Source organism: Eretmochelys imbricata, chromosome 9 (genome assembly GCF_965152235.1).
Source record: "Eretmochelys imbricata isolate rEreImb1 chromosome 9, rEreImb1.hap1, whole genome shotgun sequence".
NCBI classification, from domain to species: domain Eukaryota; kingdom Metazoa; phylum Chordata; order Testudines; family Cheloniidae; genus Eretmochelys; species Eretmochelys imbricata.
In genome coordinates, this window is record NC_135580.1 from 79850419 (window position 1) to 79863775 (window position 13357).

The following is a 13357-nucleotide window of genomic DNA, read 5'->3' on the forward strand; positions in this document are numbered from 1 at the left end:
TCCAGTCACTCACTCCTGTGCTCTGGAGCTGGAAGCACCTAACGGAATTGAAGGATTATCTGACTGATACTCCAACAATTGGGACTTGTGAAATAGACCCAGTAACAACTTTTTTCCCCCCTCCCCTTGGGATTTTTCCCTCTGAATGTGTTAATAGACCAACATGTGAGGTTGGGGAATAAGTCATGTACTCGGAAGAAGGACCAACACCCAGCCAGGAGGATGACTCCTCAACAGAAGGCTAATCTGCCCAAGGGACAGAGCGAAGAAGACCCAAGAGTGTGGATGCAGGAGTGGGGGAAGGCAAGTACATGGCTGGCATGTTAAAGGGGAGATGAAAGCGCAGCTGAGATGTGTTAGGGGTTCCGGCATGTGCTTTGATTTGTCTGCAGAAACTGTGTTTCCATGCTAGGAACCAGTACGCAAATCCCTTGGTCTTTTTTACATTCCTTTGACTCACTTCACTTTTTTTCTTTATTTGCTTAACTTTCCACCACTTCTGTTTACTAAGCCCATGTTTATTCCCACTTAGAATCTGTCTGAAAACTCTTGTCTTTTTTCCTGAGTGTCCACAAGTTGCAGTGGCTCCATCTAAGGTGTTAGGTATTATTTTGTCTTGCATGGTAGGTTTAACTTCTCAAGCCATTCAGCTGGCCTGTAACCTGCCTGTCCTTCTATCCATTAGAAAGCTGTAATAGGAGGTCATACAAATATCTCCATACTCCATCTCACTGTTTACTAATATTCAACAATGACTCTCCATCAGCCCCTGGGCTATATTATAGCTAAAAATAAAAGATGTAAGGAGCAGGTGCCCTTTCTGTTGGTGTCACATTCATCTAAGTAGTTTATTTCTATGCAAATGATGGCATGATATCATTTAATCTGTGCTATGTAATATAAATGATCCAGTATTTGGAGTCAGAGAGAAGTGTAGATGCCACTAGATTCAGAGTAACATCAACACTCTTTGAAATGCTTAACTCACCACTCTATGCTTTTCACTTGGGATTTTTGGTAAAGGTATTAGCCCTGGTCTCCTGATAACCCAAGGCAGATTTTTGGCTATTACAAACCCAAATCCTCACTGCAGGTTCACTTGGCTACAAATTTCTTCTTCTTTTCTGAAACTGTTCTGTGGTGTCACTGTTTATTGTGAAACAACTGATGTATTCCACTCCAGAGGTGGTTCATTTCAGTGGTGGGTGAAGTGTTTCCCATGTAAGTAATGTTTGGGATGTAAAGTACTAGATAAAATATCACATGACAATGTTTCAAATGCTGGTCAATTCAGCTCTCAACCTGCTATTTATGGATGAAGCTTCACGCCTATTGTGCTAAGCAGGACAGCTGCAGTGGGCCAAGGGGAGCTATTTGTGCTAGCGACTAGGCGTGGAGGGGACTGTTCTCTGCCATATCTCTTAACATTGGAAAAATAACAAACGTTTTTTGGGGTGGGTGGGAGAAATTTCAGCACAAAAAAGTGGCTATTCCTAATTTAAACCTATTATGAACTCTGAGCTAAGAGAGGTATGTCGGAGCTCTGCAGCTGCCTGTTTGCAATGCAATCCTAGTGATAGTGATGTTTTCAATGGCCTGAGACTCGACAGCTTTGCAGAACTAAAAATGTTGTTGTTCATTGCTGCACTGCCTCAGTATCCACACAGCATTGATGAGACCTCCAAAGTCCTGTTCCACTATGCACTAGGCTCTGGGCACAGAGAACCTACTGTCTCGTCTACACTTGTTATAAAGTGCTGGCGAGCAATCTGGAGGGGATATCGTCAGAACCAAAGTTCAACTTCTGGTCTCCTTTTCTCTGTGTCCAGGCCAGAACTGATCTTTTCTCCTACCCTTTCATATTGGGGCATCGCTACCTTTTCATCCTCCATAGCAGCACCTTTCCTCTATTTTTCTGACAGCAAAGCCAACCAGCAGAGGCAAGTAGCAATGAATATTAATGGCTGTCTCCTTGCCCCTGGAATTTCGGGATTAGGGATGGGCAAATTGATTCAAACAAAATAACCTTCCAGAACTTTTGTTCAAAACTTGATCATTTTCTAAGATTGAAAGAACAGCTGGGTAAATTCTGTAATGTCTTTATTAGTTTTAAAATAATGCATCCACATAATCTGGAATGTGGACAAGAAAAGTAATTAAACTATATTAAAAAAAAATCAAAGGCTTGGTCTGATACATCACCTCACAACACTGTGTCATGTAATGTTGGCCCCACATAATGTTTTTGTTGGCTTGCCTGGGTATATATTGCAGGCAGTGGCCCTGCAGATAATAAAAGATTCACTCAGCAAGACACTAAAGCAGTAAGGCATTTCACTAGAGATATGCACAGCTTCTCAAAAGAAGTATATCCTAACTAACAATACACATTTCTCCAAGATCTAATTGTCTATACAGTCAGTCAAATGGAACTTTAAAGAGTAATTGTAATAGCATCTTTTAGCAACTCACAATAATTTACACACACTCCTTATAGAAGAAAAGAGAATCTATCACATTTGCTCTTAAAAAAGACTTTTAATTCGCTGAAATCAAGTTTTTCAGGGTATTACTATTTATCTTTGAGCCATGTTATTCAAATATTAATTACATAGCAAACATTTAGAAACAAAATCTGTTTTTAGAACATGGCCAGCATGGGCTGTATAGTGACTGGCAGTGTCTTCTGGCTCCTCTGTGGATTCTAGCAACTAAATACAAGGGGTTGTCAAAGGCTTTGTAAAGTTCTTCTGGTGAACAAAATTGTACATGGCTTATCTTTTTCTTAGTTATTTTTGAGCATCTCTCTGTAGTCTGAGTTCCAGCTGGGACCACAACCAGAATAAGTATAGTAAAACACCAGGTTCTCCTGAAATTTCCAATTCCATGAGGCTGGGGTCAATGTTTGAATGTGGAGTGCTTCTCCTATCTGCCCCTCTTCATTGATCCTTAGCTGCACAAGCTTTGGAAATGAGAGAGTTCTGGGAGTGCCCTTGCACTGCGCACACATCTCCTGTGTGGTAACATGTTACACGGCTACCAGAACTTCAATGGATGTGATCCAAGAGCTTCTATTCTAAACAAACACTAGTCAGGCTATGTCTTCTGTTTAGGTATATCAGATGATGAACACATCAGCTTTCTTTTTTGGCTTTTTTTCTTTTTCTTTTTTTTTTTTAGCCACCAACCTGAAGACCTAGTGGACATTCACTCTAATTACCCAAGAGATGCTGAGTCCCCTTGTTCCTAATCTATGTAGGATTCTGCCTTATTTTTTAAAATGTGCTTTTTTTTTTTTTTTAAATTCACAGTAGCAAACTAGACCTGTTCCACCCCAGGCCCCTTAGGGGAAGCATTGGGTCTAGCTGCTGATTGTTGTGCTGTGTGTAGAATTGTTTGTTTCTATACAAACTGCATCTTGGTATGAGAAATAAGGAAGGAAACTGTTTCGCTGATTTGCTGTTCTCAGACAACTATGCATGTTACAGCCTCTCACACCTAGGCAGCCACGAGACTGACATCAGAACACCTATATGACATCCGCCTAGATTTCATCTGTACTGCCCTCTTCAGACACCTACATGATTCCAATTCACATGTACACTCATAAACATCTATGTCATCTGCACACACTCCTACATTCCCCCAGTGAACTTACCCAGGCCAATATTACGCATTCCTTCATGGATACCTATGCTACCATTCCAGAAACCCACATGCTGATATTACACTACTAGATCTACATACACGTTCAAATCTGTACACTTCTGCAGTTCAGTCAGAAACATCCACTCCTATTTACACCCATATTGTGCTAGCACACACATTCACTCACTCCCGTGCTACCCTCACTTGCGATCATCACACCCACTGCGCACCAGTACTTATTCCAGAAGTACCATCTCCAAATGGCAATAGGATTGTGCCAGCCAGCCAGTGTTTGTCAGCTGGTATCATTCGCGTGGTTGGCAACTAAAATGTAGGCGTGGTCTTCCAGAGATGGTCCCTAAAGAATGGCCTGATCTGCACAACATTCATTGCCCATGGACGAAAGTTGGAGTGTTGTTCCTTGACTTTAGCAAAGCTTTTGACACGGTCTCCCACAGTATTCTTGCCAGCAAGTTAAAGTATGGGCTGGATGATTGGACTATAAGGTGGATAGAAAGCTGGCTAGATTGTCGGGCTCAACAGGTAGTGGTCAATGGCTCCATGTCTAGTTGGCAGCTGGTATCAAGTGGAGTGCCCCAAGGGTCGGTCCTGGGGCTGGTTTTGTTCAATATCTTCATAAATGATCTGGAGGATGGTGTGGATTGCACCCTCAGTAAGTTTGCAGATGACACTAAACTGGGAGGAGAGGTAGATATGCTGGAGGGACGGGATAGGATACAGAGGGACCTAGATAAATTGGAGGATTGGGCCAAAAGAAATCTGATGAGGTTCAACAAGGACAAGTGCAGAGTCCTGCACTGAGGACGGAAGAATCCCGTGCACCGCTACAGACTAGGGGCCGAATGGCTCGGCAGCAGTTCTGCAGAAAAGGACCTAGGGGTTACAGTGGATGAGAAGCTGGATATGAGTCAACAGTGTGCCCTTGTTGCCAAGAAGGCCAATGGCATTTTGGGATGTGTAAGTAGGGGCATTGCCAGCAGATCGAGGGACGTGATCATTCACCTCTCTTCGATACTGGTGAGGCCTCCTCTGGAGTATTGTGTCCAGTTTTGGGCCCCACACTACAAGAAGGATGTGGAAAAATTGGAAAGAGTCCAGTGGAGGGCAACAAAAATGATTAGGGGACTGGAACACATGAGTTATGAGGAGAGGCTGAGGGAACTGGGGATGTTTAGTCTACAGAAGAGAAGAATGAGGGGAATTTGATAGCTGCTTTCAACTACCTGAGAGGTGGTTCCAAAGAAGATGGCTCTAGACTGTTCTCAGTGGTAGCAGCTGACAGAACAAGGAGTAATGGTCTCAAGTTGCAGTGGGGGAGATTTAGGTTGGATATTAGGAAAAACTTTTTCACTAGGAGGGTGGTGAAACACTGGAATGAGTTACCTAGGGAGGTAGTGGAATCTCCATCCTTAGAGGTTTTTAAAGTCAGGCTTGACAAAGCCCTGGCTGGGATGATTTAATTGGGGATCGGCCCTGCTTTGAGCAGGGGGTTGGACTAGATGACCTCCTGAGGTCCCTTCCAACCGTGATGTTCTATGATTTGCAGGTTGCCAAATCCCCCTCCTTCTGTGGGTGCTCTTGGTTAGATCTCTAGCGTATACACGTTCTCAGGGGTACCCTCTTGTGCCATGGTGATCATCAACCCCATTTCACAGGCCCTGGCCTGTCATGTGTGTTTTAGCAGGAATATATATATGATCTTCCTCATCACTGCCAGGGGCCCAAATTTACCAGTAAATGTTTCAATCACTGGGATCAGAAAATGATGCTGTTGTTAATTTCATGTTTCCCCTCTCACTGAGGTTGTCAGAGACTATACGTGAAAGTGTTGAAGGAGGGGGAGCCACTCTCTCTCACCCCATTCTCTTCCCCTTCTACACCTCCCATCCCCCACCCCATAGTGAACAAACAGGCTGTTCAGATAAGAAATGGAAAAGTGACTGAGAGAGTTTCCAAAACCCAGTGCCCATAATCCATCCCTCTGAAAACAGGCAGGGTGGGGTGTAGCCTATGGTGAGAGAGAATCTAAAGGAAAACAGGATGTTTTTGTGATAACTTATTTTTCATAATTCTCATTGAAATGTTTGCTTTGTTCTGTTTTTGGAGTTGCCTGTAGCCTTTATTGGAGACGTGACAAGCCAAAGAACTTTGCGGGGGGAGGGTGGTTATGTTGTGGGGAGATATGAGTAATTTAATGACTGCTAGGGTATCCCAGAATAATAGTCCCTCTCTATGTCTGGTGCAAATGCACCTGGGATGTTGTATTGAGGTTCTCAGTACTGAATACCAGACTGATTTTGACAAATTGCAAAGAATTCAGAGAAATGCAACAAAAACACTCGATGCTGGAGGGATTAATGTAAATGTAGAGCTGTGTTGAACTCTGGGAGTAGTCAGTAAACTTCTTTGGGGTTTGTTCCCATCATTCTGGGGCCTTCTGCACTCGATAATGTGCCTAGCACTGTTCCGAGTTTCACCTGACTCTGTTTTCACAAGAATGCCCCTAGTGATTCAACAAAACAAACAGGAAAAGCAGAAGACAGAAAATAATATATGAAAAAAAGCAGAATCCTCTTCAAATAAAACATTTCTCAAAGTTTTCCATTGCCCGTTGGCAGTTCTTTAATGCTGCACAAGAAATAGAGACATAAGAATTGACAATAGCCTGCAGTCTGGTATCTCGAGCTGCTAACCTGAGTTGCCGAGTCTTCAATGCTATTTTAACTTGATTTAGATAACCTTAGTTAAGAACACACCTTTTTGTTGTGGCATAGACACACTTTGAGAGTGGCCAGTTGTGGGTGCTCTAGATTGGAAGAAGGTGTTACCTCCCGCCTCACAATGGCACTCTTTTACGCAAAGTCCATCTTTTGGAACAAAATGTCTTCCTGACCTGAGCCTATTGAGAATTGGCCATACTTCTAGTACTTATCCTGCTGTAGTTTGTGTAATGGAAGGTGTTATTCCCATTCATCTAAATATATAGGGAGTTTTGCCCTTGACTTTGGGGCAAGATTTCATCCCTAATCTTTTCTTCGCCTTTACTAAAAGATGAGCTTCTGTAATAGCCTGCAGCAGTCACTTCCACAGGTTAGTTATTACAGTTTCTTGTAAGGTCTTTATCAAAAATCCATTGACATTCAAAATGGTCAATATCCCTTGGTGGTCCTTCGCCCCCTATTCTGTTATGTCTTTCGAAGAATTGTAATAGGGTAAGTAAGCAAAATTCACCCTTACGTTAGTTTGTAATGGAAGTTCCTTGGCATAAGGAATATCCATCCTCCATGAGTCAGGCACTGTATTTTCTTTTCTTGCTGACCTAAATGGGCCTCTGTTCCTTCCTTTGACTTCTGAGCTATATACTCTCTAATCTGTTTGTCCCTCTCTAATCTCTCCTTCGCCACCTCCATGGGCAACTCCTCCTTCCCCTCATTATATGTTAGCTTTTCCCATTGTCTGTTCTCAGCCCTCTCACTGCTCTTTTATTCCCTGTTCCTTGCATAAATTAAAATAATACCTTTATGCTGATCACTCCCAAACTTCTGTCTCCACCCTGATCTTTTACCACTTGTTCAGTGAGTTGTCTCCAACTGCCTCTCTTACAGTTCCACCCATCTCTTGGTGCCCTCTCAAATTAGCCCCCAAAAAAGGCACTTCTTTGGCCAAATCCTCTTGCTATTTACAACGGTGGTGTAAAATCCAAAGTATCTCCCCTGAAGATTATGAAGTTCAGATCCAGGTTTTGATTCTGGAATGTTGCTTTCCAAAGTCTGGGGGTGCTTGAATCTTTCGTGAGCCTATCTCAAATTTTAAGAAGGTGTTGGAAGGTGGGTTTTACTTGGAAGTATTCAAGCTGTCCCCATTCCAGTTGGCAGGTGGGTGACTGATGCAAGAAGGGGACTTCTTTTCATGCTGCATGCTTTGTACGGGTCACTGCTGATTAGCCTGTTTTTTCCACCAGCCAGTTCTGAGAGTGCCATTTAGCAAATCCAAAACTGTATAACACTAACGTGATGCTTACAAGGCATAAAGGGATTAATGTTCAACTTTAATGAAATCCAGATGCACACAGCTGCCTCTTCTCAAGCTCTCTTCCATTGCCAAGTTGCAAATGAAATGATTTAATTTAATGTAAATACACGGGACGCACCAGACTCAGAATAGTGATAATATCTACTACATACTTAAACCCACAAGGTACCAAGGCCATTGGGTTTCTTTTGACAGCTCATGCAGTAGGGAAGACTTAGTTGTCCACAAACCAACTCCATTTGCATATAATTCATGTGTGAGATAAACCTCATGACCTTTTGCAAAGGGCCCTGACGCAATAGAGCTGGGGAAACCTAGCAGAGGAATAAAGTTGCTTTTATTAATCAAAGAAAGCTAATGTCTGTGTAATGAATTGGTGGGTCTCAGCCCAGTTCCTAATGGATAGTGGTCTACATCACTAAAACCACCAGTGCAAATAGCAGCAGATGGCCTCTTCGATGGTAGTCTCATCTGAGGATATGTCTACACTGCAATTAAAAACCCATGACTGGCCCGTGCCAGCTGACTCACGCTTGCAGAGCTCAGGCTAAGGTACCTCTTAATTGCGGTGTAGACATTCAGGCTTGGGCTGGACCCCAGGTTCTAGGACCCTGTGAAATGTAAGAATCCCAGGGCTCAGGCTACAGCCCAAGCCCGAACATCTACACTGCAGTTAAACAGTCCCTTAGCCTCAGCAAGCCCAAGTCAGCTGACAAGGGCCAGTCACAGGTGACTCAGTGCAGTGTAGACATACCCTAAGAGACCAAAAATGCAATAGCTCATGCAGACAGAACTTCCTTCTCACCCCTAGGGGCTGAGCAAGGGAAGGCTGGTGCTGCAGCATTCTATCCCAGAGGTGGATGTATATTAGTGGAGGGGAATGAGATATCTGAAACCTTTGGGAAATGGGGATGGAGTTGAGGTATCATATCCTATTCCCAATGGAGCTGAAGTATTACTGCCTCACACAGTGTTTATTGTTGGCCTTTTCTCTCCCTTGCATGGTTATAGTTTCCTTTTTCTCACCCTGCTCATGATGTACTGTAAAGTCTCAGCCCCTGCCCACCAGAGGAGAAAGGAATAAGCCTAACTCTCAAACTCAGATCGTAGGCTCATAGAAAATTAGGGTTGGAAGATACCTCAGGAGGTCATCTAGTCCAACCCCCTGCTCAAAGCAGGACCAATTCCCAACTAAATCATCCCAGCCAGGGCTCCGTCAAGCCTGACCTTAAAAACCTCTAAGGATGGAGATTCCACTACCTCCCTAGGTAACGCATTCCAGTGCTTCACCACCCTCCTAGTGAAATAGTTTTTACTAATATCCAACCTAGACCTCCCCCACTGCAACTTGAGACCACTGCTCCTTGTTCTGTCCTCTGCCACCACTGAGAACAGCCAAGTTCCATCCTCTTTGGAACCCCCCTTCAGGTAGTTGAAGGCTGCTATCAAATCCCCCCCCACTCGTCTCTTCTGCAGACTAAATAAGCCCAGTTCATAGAATATCCGGGTTGGAGGGGACCTCAGGAGGTCATCTAGTCCAACCCCCTGCTCAAAGCAGGACCAATCCCCAATTTTTGCCCCAGATCCCTAAATGGCCCCCTCAAGGATTGAACTCACAACCCTGGGTTTAGCGGGCCAATGCTCAAACCACTGAGCTATCCCTCCCCCCTCAGTCTCTCCTCAAAAGTCAGGTGCCCTAGCCCCCTGACCATTTTTGTTGCCTTCTGCTGGACTCGCTCCAATTTGTCCACATCCTTTCTGTAGTGGGGGACCCAAAACTGGACACAATACTCCAGATGTGGCCTCACCAGTGCTGAATAGAGGGGAATAATCACTTCCCTCGATCTGCTGGCAGTGCTCCTACTAATGCAGCCCAATATGCCATTAGTCTTCTTGGCAACAAGGGCACGCCGTTTACTCATATCCAGCTTCTCTTCCACTGTAATCCCCCACGTCCTTTTCTGCAGAACTGCCACTTAGCCAATCAGTCCACAGCCTGTAGCAGAGCCTGGGATTCTTCCATCCTAAGTGCCTGACTCTCGGATGCATTGCATCCGGCCCCATGGACTTGTGCATGTCTAGCTTTTCTGAATAGTCCTTAACCTGTTCTTTCACCACTGAGGGCTGCTCACCTCTTCCCCACACTGTGCTGCCCAGTGCATCAGTCTGGGAGCTGACCTTGTCTGTGAAGACCAAGGCAAAAAAACATTGAGTACTTCAGCTTTTTCCACATCAATTGTCACTAGGTTGCCTCCCCCATTCAATAAGGGACCCACACTTTCCCTGACCACCTTCTTGTTGCTATCATTCCTGCAGAAACCCTTCTTTTTACCCTTTATATCCCTTGCTAGCTGCAACTCCAATGGTGCTTTGGCCTTCCTGATTTCATCCCTGCATGCTCAAGCAATATTTTTATACTCCTCCCTAGTCAGCTGTCCAAGTTTCCACTTCTTGTAAACTTTCTTTTTGAGTTTAAGCTCACCAAAGATTTCTCTGTTAAGCTAAGCTGGTCACCAACCATATTTGCTATTCTTTCTGCACATCGGGATGGTTTGTTCCTGCCCCCTCAATAAGGCTTCTTTAAAATACAGCCAGCTCTCCTGGATTCCTTCCCCCCCCTCATATTAGCCTCCCAGGGGATCCTGCCCATCAGCTCCTTGATCCTGCCCATCAGCTCAAAGTCTGCTTTTCTGAAGTCTAGAGTCCGTATTCTGCTGCTCTCCTTTCTTTCTTTTGTCAGGATCCTGAACTCAACCATCTCATCGTCACTGCTGCCCAGGTTGCCACCCACTTCTAGTTCCCCTACCAGTTCTTCCCTGTTTGTGAGCAGCAGGTCCAAGGAGCACAGCCCCTAGCTGGTTCCTCTACCACTTGCACCAGGAAGTTGTTCCCAACACTTTCCAAAAACTTCCTGGATTGTCTATATGGTATTGCTGTATTGCTCTCCCAGCAGATGTCGGGATGATTGAAGTCCTCCATGAGAAACAGGGCCTGTGATCTGGAAACTTCTGTTAGCTGTCCAAAGAAAGCCTTGTCTACCTCATCCTCCTGGTCTGGTGGCTTATAGCGGACGCCCACCACGACATCGCCCTTGTTGCTCTCGCCTCTAAACTTAATCTAAAGACTCTCAACAGGCTTTTCTCCAGTTTCATACTGGAGCTCTGAGCAATCATACTGCTCAGTGATCCCCTGTGTATAGAAGCATGAAACAATCCCACTTGCCCACCCAACTGTCCATACATTTGTATTTTTAATATGGAAGCAGTGGAGAGAATTGTGCTAGAAGAAAAAAGAGTGTGCGGTGGTGGTTGTTGTTTTTTTATTTTTTTTTTAAAGGCACAAAGGCATGTGTTACATTTTTCCATTCCTTGGGTTTGGCGGCTTTGCAACTCTTTCATTTGGCTAAATCTTGGTTCAGTGAAGAATTTATTTGCACTTTAGGAAAAAAAACTCTGTTCATAATTGATATTGGACTCATTGAATTTTTATGCATAGAAATCCAATAAGTTCCCTCCCATTATATATACATCTGACTTCACAGTAGGGGCTTCTATTCCAAAGTCCCAGCCTTCATTAAAAGGTTTAAAAGGCATTTTAAAGTCTGTATGCATTGGTTTCCCATGCAGGGCTTCTTGGTTGTTGCTTTGGAATTGTTTAAGGGCATGTTCATTACTGGAAATCATCTAGGCCTGATGGTAAAAATAATAAATATGTAAAAGATGAGACTTTCACAACTGGAGAAGCAAGAAACCATATACGAAGAAAGAACATTCCCAAGTAACTGACATATGCCTCCAACCCTGAGGGAGGGAATGAGGAGATGAGAGTGGAGACACTGTACTGTCAAGAGAGTCTGTCCTAGTCTTTCTTGGGAAGACAAGTGACAAGGGGAAATAATGTTTAAAAAAAAAAAAAAAAAAAAGACAGACTACCTGGAATCTTTTAAAAGAATATCTCCATATGAGGCACTCAGATACTCTAGTGATAGATGTGGCAGTAGAACCTCAGAAGACCAGAACAGAACCTTCCTTTGTAGCAGGAATGTAGCAAATATTAATACCTATAGATCAGAGATGAGCCTCTGTTTGGATAGGCTAAGAATTGCTCAAGGCTTGAACAAAAGCCTGTGGGAGCTTTATGCATGTTAGCTAAATATTATTTGAGTTCAAAAACGAATGTTTCACTTTTTTGGCTGTTTGTGGCCTTCTTAATTAGTGCTTGAGGAGAAACCAATGAACTCCCATTCCAGAGGCTTCTTTTGCTGTATACTGACCTGGCCAGAAACAGGAAGAATTGGGCTCTTCTAAGATGTCTTTACTTATTGATTTCTTTGGTGCCTGCCAACTTGTGATTTAATTGTTTTGATGCACACTGGAAAGATGTGAAAAGCTTGGTCTTGTGCATCTCTTAGCCCAGTTACTCATGCAGACAGGGATGAGAAAAGCTTCTGAATTTCTGGGTGCTTCTTTGAACTGAAACTCAAACATTCAACACCTGATCCTGTTGAAGTCAATGGCAAGACCCTGAAGGAGCAAGCACTAAGAGGGTCATTTGCCACCAGTATAAATATTCTAGAATGTATGCCACTGAATAAATTATACATACAAGAAAAACAAAAAATATGATCAAGTACTCAAGCTGCCTCCTCTTAGGAAAAGAGCTCCTTACTTTGTGCTTGTACAATGCTCCGATCCTAACTGTGGTCTCAAGGTTCTATCACAATCCACATAATAACAATTCAGTGTGCACAGCAATACATTGCCCTGATCAGTGCAAGGAAACTTTAGATACTTCCAGATGCACTATAAACTGGTTGGTTCATGAGGGGTAAATGCATACAACAGAATGAAATATCCCAGTTAGATAGAAACATACAAACAAGGCTCTAAAAACAGGATCTAAAACCGTTAAAGCTTAGGAATAAGGCTGCACTTGGCTACTTGTTAAAGAAAATAAACCGTTCTAAAACTTCACTTTATCTGTTAAGAGTCACCATGTCCAAAACTGGCCATTGTATCTTCCAGTCTGGTCTTTTATTTTCTGTACAGGATGGTATTATATTCTGATGGGATGTCCCCAAGAATACAGACACACACCCAAGTGCTGAACTTTTAAATCTATAGAGAAAAGAGGAGGCTTGGATGTTTGCAGTGACAGAGGCTCTCCTAAATTATCACAGATTCTTTCCATCACTACAGTGTCAATGGGCTGAGGCCTGAAAATATCATGAGTTTTGCTTCCCTTGTATGTCAATTCTCTATTCCATCAGGAATCATCTTTCTGTCTGTGATGCCAGGTAATGAAGTGCCTGCTATCTAGTACCATGGGGTCCTGGACCATGACAGGGACTCCTAAGCACTACTGCAATATAAATAATAATCTGTTCTTATTCTTCTGCTCAGACTATGGGATTCCATTCTAAAGAACTTCAACCTGTTTAGGTGCTGTTGCCAGTCACTAAGCTTGCAGGTCATTTACAATACTCATAGGACTATCCTGCAGCCTGCAGGGCAATTAAGGCTCCTGAATTTGTTTTAGGATCCTAATGTCAACAGTGCAACTCTGCAGCCTCATGATACAAATAGCACTACATACTGATGCACCGTGAGGATGCTTGTATAGCAATGTTGCATTGCGAAGAACTAGCCTTGCAGCA